Source organism: Alexandromys fortis, unplaced genomic scaffold (genome assembly GCF_014885135.2).
Source record: "Alexandromys fortis isolate MF-2015 unplaced genomic scaffold, M_Fortis_MF-2015_v1.1 scaffold_202, whole genome shotgun sequence".
Taxonomy (NCBI): domain Eukaryota; kingdom Metazoa; phylum Chordata; class Mammalia; order Rodentia; family Cricetidae; genus Alexandromys; species Alexandromys fortis.
The window spans coordinates 905,851-914,819 of NW_026068077.1; positions in this window are offsets into that span (position 1 = coordinate 905,851).

Here is an 8,969-nt window from a genome sequence, read left to right on the forward strand (position 1 = left end):
GGCTAAAACTATTTACCTATCTGTACTCAAGAATCCGAAGGTGTTCCCCAACAACTATTCAGAACAAATACAGTCTTAGCTCATCGAAGGAGTAGCGTTTCACTTTTTGCCAATTTATTTTTTATTTGTTGCTTTTTTTAAAAACTAGATTATTAAGTAGTGTGTAGGTGTCTTTCGGCATGTATGTGTATGTACCATGTGCAAACCTCGGACCTGTGGGGTTCAGAATAGGGTGCCAGATCCTCTGGAGCTGAAGGTAAAGGTGGTCGGCTGCAAGAGCAACAAGAGTTGTTAGTGGCTAAGACATCGCTCCAGCCCATCATTTTATTTTGATTTGGTATGTGGGGTAGGTAGTTGACGAACATGCAAGGTCTAGAGGGATATGATTCCATACGATGGGGAGGTATAGAGATGGGGGCAGGAAGCCGAGAGACCTCATCTTCAAATGCAAACAGAATCACAAGTGAGGTGAGGCTATGAACTCTAAAAGACATAATTCCAGCAGCAAGGCCATGCATCCTTAACATTCTCAAACAGTGGCAGCAGCAGGTGTCTAAGTGTTCAAATGCCTGAGCCCATCAGAGGCATTTCTAACTCAAACCACCACAGTCGGGATCTCTGTGCACATCTTAACCCCAGCTTCTAACATCCTGCAGAGACAGGATGCTTGCTGCAGCTTGCTGCCTTCTTGCCTAGCTAAGAAGTTCAGAAGGTCAAGGAGAGACTCTGCCTCAAAGGAATGGGCAGAGAGTATTAGAGGCACCTGATGCCCTCTTGTGGCCTCCTTGCACAGATAACACACACCTTGAACACACATGCCCATGTATTCACAGACATGCACATAAAATCTTAAAAAAATGTATTGTGTGCCGGGCGATGGTGGCGCACGCTTTTAATCCCAGCACTCAGGAGGCAGAGGCAGGCGGATCTCTGTGAGTTCGAGGCCAGCCTAGCCTACAAGAGTTAGTTCCAGGACAGGAACCAAAAAGCTACAGAGAAACCCTGTCTCAAAAAAAAAAAAAAAAAAAAAGTATTGTGAATGAAGCATGTGTAACCTTGGCTCGGAACAGATTCAAAACACCACGTGTGACCTGTTCCAGTGCGGAAGTGGCTGTATGAACTCTTGTAGTCACAGAACAAAAGAAGCTCACAAACCAGTGTTCAGAAATCACTTGGGAGCTCATTAAGTTCATTGGCTCCAAAGCCTGGGAGATTGCTCAGTTTCAGAAACTGCAACATTCTTCGCCTTTTGATTGGATCAGAGGCCTGCTGAGTTTAGGAATGTATTGGGAGATATTCTTTAGACATGAGATAGTTAGACTCAAAAGCTAGGTAATTGGCTATTAAAGGCCTAGGATAATCCAAGACATTTTTGGCTCTCAGCTTTAATGTTGATATTCTAGTCAGTTATGATCAGGTGGTCTGCAGGGTTTTCACTATGGTTTTCCCAAGAACATCAATCCACTAGTTAGATTATTGTAGCATGAAAAATAAAAACCCAGAGACAGATATTGAGGTTCAACCTGAAGATCAGAAAAGCAAAGCAGCTAGCCAACTAACTTTCACCACTACCTCAGACTGAAGATGGATGAGATCCTGTCTCGAATCCTGAAGACTCCACACCCCACACTCTACACTCTATACTCCACTGAGTTCCTGTCTCTTCCCCCATATACTCCTCTCTCTGCCCAGCCATATCATTCCCGTCTCCACCTCCCTAGTGCTGGGATTAAAGGCCTGGAATCCCAGTGCTTCGAGCTCTATTTCTCTTGTATAGCCCAGGGTGGCCTTGAACTCACAGAGATCCAGCGCCCCTGTCTCCTGAATCCTGGGATTAAAGGTGTGCGCCACCACTCCCTGGCTTGTTTGGGGTCTGGAGAAATGGGAGCCAGCTACCCAAGAAGAGAGATGCTAGCAAGCCACTGACATAACAGGATGCCAGAACACCTAAGGTAAACTCCTTGGCAATGTGGCAGTACACAGATTATTAAAAATGGGTTAATTTATAAGTGAGAACTAGCCACTAATAAGCTTAAGCCATCAGCCAAGCAATTATAACTAATATTAGCCTCTGAGTGATTATTTCATAAGCGACTGCAGGAACCGATGGGTGGGAGAGAAACCGGTCCAGCGAGACCAGGTGAGACAGAAAAAAAGACATTTGGTTACAGACCACAGTTGAGAATGAATAGTTTTTATTTTAAATTATGGGGGCTATTACTTGGTCATATCTCATGGGACAATTGTGTGAGTCCTATATCTGGGCATCTTGTTTTGTTAGCAGGTACAATTCACCACACAACTACACTCCAGATTGGCCGTTTGAGTAGGGCACATGGGCCATTCATTAGTGGTTAGGCCTCAAATAATTACATAAGGCATAAGTTACTGTAGTTGGGTGCCAAGTAGACGTGGCCTGATTGATAGTGTAAGGAAAATCTCTTCTATACCTTCCCCTTAGCCCTTTGTACTTTTAATGTCTTATAATTTTTTTTGAGACAGGCTCTCTACATAGCCCCCTCTGTCCTGAAACTTTGTTATAGACAAGGCTATAGACACATAGGCTGGGGGTCCATTTCCTGGCTCTTGTGAGTGTAGTGCAGCAAGAAAGAGGGATAGAGCAAGAAAGAGGCCTAGAACTCAAGAGATCTTCCTGCTGCTTCTTCCTGAGTGCCGGGATTACAGGTGTCCACCATCATGATCAGTTAATTTCTGTTATTTCCTTAATGTCAGCATACAAATTAAAGGATTTCCTCTTGACATAATAGTCTGCCTTGTTCCCACTTCTTCCATAACCCACTCTCTCCTTTGTGCTCCCCCCAAGCTGACTCCCTTCTTCTCCTAGTGAGTTCACCTGTTTACTTACCGTGTGCGCTCCATTACCCTCTTTATCTTCACATTCTCCCACCTTCAGAAAGATTTCTCCTGTCTCTTTCCCATTTGACAACATATACGCAAATATGCACACAAACATATTTATATTTTTAAACGTAGTTTGCATAAACAAAGGAAATGTGATATTTGTCTGAACTTTGTTCATTTTGCTTAATGATTTCCAGGTACATCAATTTTCTTGTAAATAGCATGATTTTGTTGTTCTTTATGACTGTATAAAATTCTATTGTGCATTGATACCACATTTCTTTTTGTATTCATCCGTTGCTGGACACATAGGCTGGGGGTCCATTTCCTGGCTCTTGTGAGTGTAGTGCAGCAAGAAAGAGGGATAGACAGCTGTCTCTGTGGTCTGTTGACAGAGAGCCTTCCAGGATACACCTACAGGCAGTGTTGCTGGATTATATGGCAGTTTTATCTTTTGTTGTTTTGGAGAAACTCTCTACTGATCTCCATAGTGGCTATAACACTTTACTTACCAACAGCGATGTGTAAGGGCTCCTTTCCACCACGCATGTGTCACGGTACCTCCAACTTTGTTCTTTCTTCTAAAAATTATTTTGGCTGTTTGGCTATATGTGTTTACATATCAATTTGAGGACTGTCTCTCTAGTGTGAAGAATGTGATCGGCATTCTGATGTGATGCTTTTGATCTGTAAATCAGTCCCAGAAGTACAATAATGTAGTCATTTTCACAACATTAATTCTGAAAAATCAATGCACACCGAGGTCTTTCTGTTTTGTAGTGACTGTCATAAGTAGTTAGAAGCTTTTGGGGCATTTGTGTGGGTTGAATTTGAATAGGTAAGAGGTCCATAGCAAACTATGTTGATATGCAATCAATTTTGTAATACCGTTCAGCCTTCTTAGGTCTGACCATTTGGGATCAAGATCTAGAGGCACTCAGGAACTAGGGTATAGTTGTGCAGGCTGGCAAGTCACTGAGTCAATCTCTAGTCAGCCAAGAGCTGATTGTTAGAGTGAAAGGCCTTTGCTTTCATTTTTAACTCATGTCCATGGCGACCCCTCCATTTTTCATTAAACTTTATATAGTGTAGCTCCTTGTATCCTTGCTTAGGTTGATTCTTAGGTGTTTTGGTTTGAAGGAAGCTGTTGTGAATGAGATATTTTTCCTGAGTCCTTTCATGGCAAGCTCACTGTTGAGCAGAAAATACACTGTTTTATGTGTTGGTTTTTGCATCTTGATACTTTGCTGAAAAAGCTACCCAGTTTAAGACTTTTCGCAGAGGTCTTTTCAATATTGGGCCATCTCCTTCGGAAGCAAAGGAATGTTGATGTCTTCCCATTTGTATGCCTTTTACTCCCTTCTCTTTTCTTATTGTTCTACATAAAAATTCAGTCACTGTATTGGGCAAGAATGACACCAATTCTCTTGTTTTGGTCTAAATTTTAGAAATGTTTTTCTTTTCTTAGGAATTATTAGCTACACGTTCATCATTTTTGCCTTTGTTGTGCTCAGGTATAGTTTATTCCATTCCTTCTGGGCTTTTTTTTTTAAAATGAAGTCTCGTTAAACTTTGTCAAATGACTTTTTAAAAAAAATCAATTAAGATATGGATATGGTTTCTACCCTTAACTCAATTTATGTGCTGAATTGAATCTATGGATTTATATACAGTAAAGCAACATTCTTAGAACAAAACCATGATCCCATTACTGTGTTTTTGAATCCAGGTTGTGATGATTTTATTGAAAATTGTTGTATATACTTCACATTAGAAATTTATAGATCTGGAGTTTCTTTCTTTGTTGTGCCATCATCCTGTTTAGGTATCAGGGTAGAGCTGGCTTCGTATTGACTTGCTGGTATTCCTTTCTTTTTTTTTGTTCTATGAAACAGTGTGAGGAGCTTTTGTGTTAGATTTTTCAAAGATTTGCTAGAATTCACCATTTGGTGCCGGCCCTTTCTTTGTTGGGAGAGTTTTTAATTACTGCTTCAATCATGTGTCCTTTACTTTAGATTTATTAAAAGGAAGAAAATTCAGCAAGTGCCTGATTTATCGAGACGAAACCCAGTAGTTTCATAATAGCAAAGACAACATATTTGAGATGTTCATTAGAACAGTCTGTCTGGTTGGTAGAATGTAGACCGCCAGGTGGCTTTTTGGGAGGAGTTACTGCGGGGAATGGCGGTGCTGGTGACTGAGCCTAGGGCCTCTTGCATGGCAAATAAGCACTCTACCACTGAACTAGGTACAGCTCCAGGCCTCAGGTCATTTGATTTGATGTTATACTTTACCCTCGTAATGAAAAGAATTTGGAGGCACATACTTGCAGTATCCCTGTTTACTGAGATACGTGTTTTGGCCTTGGTGTTCAACTAAGTTCGGTATTTAGTTTTGGGTGGTTGAGTGATCCTACTTCAGCATCGTTAGTGGTATCCTAGGAAACTGTGCGTGCAATCATCGTGTATTCACTAAAGCTTCCCACAATGTCTTCTCAATGATTCCAGTCTCATTGGCAAACGATGATGTCCATTCGGTACTTTAGTATATGTGATTAATATTTGGTGAGTATTTACTTCTCATTAGATTCCACCCACATAGAAACAATTTTTGTTGCAAAATATTGAAATGGTGAATGTAAAATAATTTTATGTAAAAATAAGAGCTTTCAAAGAATTAGAATTGATAGGTAATATCAAAACATTCAGAAAATGCATTATATGGTTCATTTTATAACGGGAACAAAGTTTTTTTTATGGATATGGGAAAGTAATCGCACAAAGGTTGGTATCTAGAAATGCTGGGCTGCCCCAAGAAAATAAAGAAAATATATTTAGGCTTCTCAGTAACAAGGGTTTGAGGGAAATTGTTAGTAAAAGTTGTAATAATGTTAAGGAAGCTGCTGGAAAACAGACCAAACCTTTGGTTTGGGCCTAAGCTATCTACAAGCAAAATGTGAAGCGCGCCCCCTGGTGGTGTTTAACTGCATAGGATTAATGAATCAAATTTTTGTTTGCTTTTTTAAGATAGATGCTCCTTTCCCCAGCTTTATTGTTAGTGTCGGCCATCGTCTTTGTCGTTCTCATAGTCGTCTTCTCCTTCTCCTCCTCCTTCTTTCACTTTTTTGTTGAAATTTTTTTCCATATGCTGTATTCTGGTTATAGCTTCCCTGCCCTTATCTCCTTCCAGATCTTTCCCACCCAGCCTTAAACTGTGGATTCCAGTCTACGTGGAGTCACAGGACTGACGTTGTGTGGGCGTCACTAATTTGGCAATAGTGAAAGGCTTCTGAATGTGCAATCACTGAAAATCCCAGCTCAGACAGGAAAAGCATTCGAGGTGTCTCTGACTGTGATGGCCTGTGAAGACCACCACGGCCTTGCTCTGAAGACGGCACAGCAGAGTGTAATGCTCACATTGATTTCCTCATTCAGCTCTGTGCTGTTTCATCTTGACCCTCTGAAGGTTCTAGTTTTCTTGTGGTTTATTCCACTGTGCTCAGACAGAACACAAGGAATTACTCACTTTTCATATAAGATTTGCTCTATGTAGACGTGTGTGTGTGTTTGGAGAGTTTCATGAGCTGCATATTCTCAAGTATTTGTAGGAAATGCTTTGCAGATATCTTTAAGTTTACTTGGTTTATTATGGCATTTAATTCGGGGACTCCCCCATTTTGTGTGTCCTCAGAATAACAAAAGGATCTCATATTTCATCCAGTATACTAGTATCTATGCCTTTTGACTGCAGAATCGAGACCACTGAAGAGTTGTTGAGAAATGTGTGTATCATTGCCCTGATTTTGGTGATGTTGTGGTATTTGGCGTTTCCTTATTCCTCCCTTCTCTAACTATTATTGAAGAGTGGTTTGTCCATCCCCACTGGTATGCTTGTCTTCCTTTTCAGTCTCAAGATTTAGTCTGGTGGACCTGGGTGGAGGCCGAGAGGTCCCAGTGGTCGCTTCTTCAGTGGACCAGCCTTGAGCTGATGAAGGGTGAGGGTGGCTTTGGGAACGAGAGCCCGTGGAATAGTGCACTCCCTTCTAACCATCTGAAGGGAGGAATGGAGACTGTGTGCTCAGGAAGGTCCAGCCCCATCACTGCCCAGGCCAGCATAGCAGGAAGACTCGGCCCTGCCTGCTGCTTCAATGAGGACAGCATTCCAGAGAGCCCTGCCAATCAGTCTAGTGAGCCCAGGATCCCACCGATGCTCCATATCCCTCATCTCCTGGGGCGTTAGAAATAACCTGGTACCCCTGGACAGTGCAAGTTTCTCTGGAAGACCAAGGGTGAGCAAAAAAATCACATAATTCAAACATTCAATGATCTAACACCAAGTGAACAAATCCCAAAACAAAAGCCCAAGTTACAAGAAAAACCAGCAAATGAATTTTAAATTTTAAAAAAAGGAAATAAACTCTTGAAAGAGTACTGAGTATCCAGACAGCTGGATGAAATAAGGGTGTTGGTCCTAATTGGACTTCAGGCCACACTTATAAGAAGGATTTTGTACCTGGTAGTATAACCTTAGTCAACCAACTGTGATTGGTGATATTATGGACCCAAGAAGAAAACTTACTGCTGCCAATTTCCTAAACGAATAGAATTTCCAACTACGTTCTAAATAACTATAGTTATTTCTACAGACAAATGTAGCTCTTGATCCCATCAAAGAAGCTCCTGTTTCAGTAGAACACAACTATGGCAGACATTTATAGCTGGTCAAAGTGCAGAGAACTGGCTGTGGAATGCCCACCTCCAGCTAAGACATCGAAACTCACACATAAGCTTTAGGAAATGAGTCAGAAGAAAGGCTGGAATGATTCTATGAATCAGAAGGCCCGCATGTGTTCTAGGAGCTAATATCTTCCATTATGACAGAGAGCTGTAGTCACAAAATCTTAATATCGTCACCTAAACAAGACCTCCACAATTAGTTAACATCCCACAGTTGTGGGGGAAATCTCACAAAAGATTTATATCATCACCTTTAGATGAAGAGTACTATGCAATTAATAGTTACTAAGAGATGGAGAATAAGTGTTCTCTAGAGACAGGCACCCTGATAGGTTATCCAACCCCATGTGGTCACCCCTAAATACATGTATGTATGAGCAACACCAAATGCTCTCACCAATTGTATTTACATATACATATCATTATACATATGGAATTGGAAGGGGAATGTGGAAATAGAAATTATGTTAATGTTGTACTTGTGTTTGGAATTATCAAAAATAATAAATATTTTAAAAACTCAAAAAAAAAAGGGTGTTGGCATTTTCTGAATGTGTGCCAACACTTGATTCTATTGTTACTTTTAAGGTTTCCTGCCATGCTGGGAAGTGTGCTGACACCTGTTTGAATGTTAAATGAATTTACCTAGTGGCTAATGTTGTGGAATATATATTTTTTTGAGTCTGTTTTCAATCACATATCTTTCTCAGTGTTTTTAGCTGCTTTTTAACAGAATTGCCTTTATAGTTCCTATTTGGAAAGCTTCCTGTCTATTTTAGGGGAGGGTTCTTTGTCAGATGGGCCCTTTAAGAAGGTAGCATTGCCAGGCAGTGGTGGTGCATGCCTTTAATCCCAGCACTTGGAAGGCAGAGGCAGACGGATCTCTGTGAGTTTGAGGGCAGCCTGGTCTACAAGAGATAGTTCCAGGACAGGCTCCAAAGCTACAGAGAAACCCTGTCTTGGAAAAACAAAAAGCAGCATCGCTGTTAGCTGTAATTAGCATAGGAGCCGGGCCAGAGGAGCTCTTTCTCTACCCTGGCCCTTGCTGGTACCTTCTTGGAAGTGGCCAATGATTTATGTATGTATGTCCCATTTGCAGTGGGAGCGTGAGCTTGTCTCTCCAGGTGGCACAGATGACATCACAGGACGAAGGACATGGAAATAGAATGGTTCTAGCTCTGTGGCTCTCAACCTTGTGGGTCCCCCAGTGGAAACAGAGGCTCAGATCAGCATCACTAGTCATGTACTGGAACGGAACGCTTCCTGTTTTCTGGTGCCAACGACGGAATCCAGGGGCATCCAGGATCATTAGGTGTTTGGCAATTAATCTGCCCTTAAGATGCACTCTGAGCTCCCTAGTGGGCTTCTTTT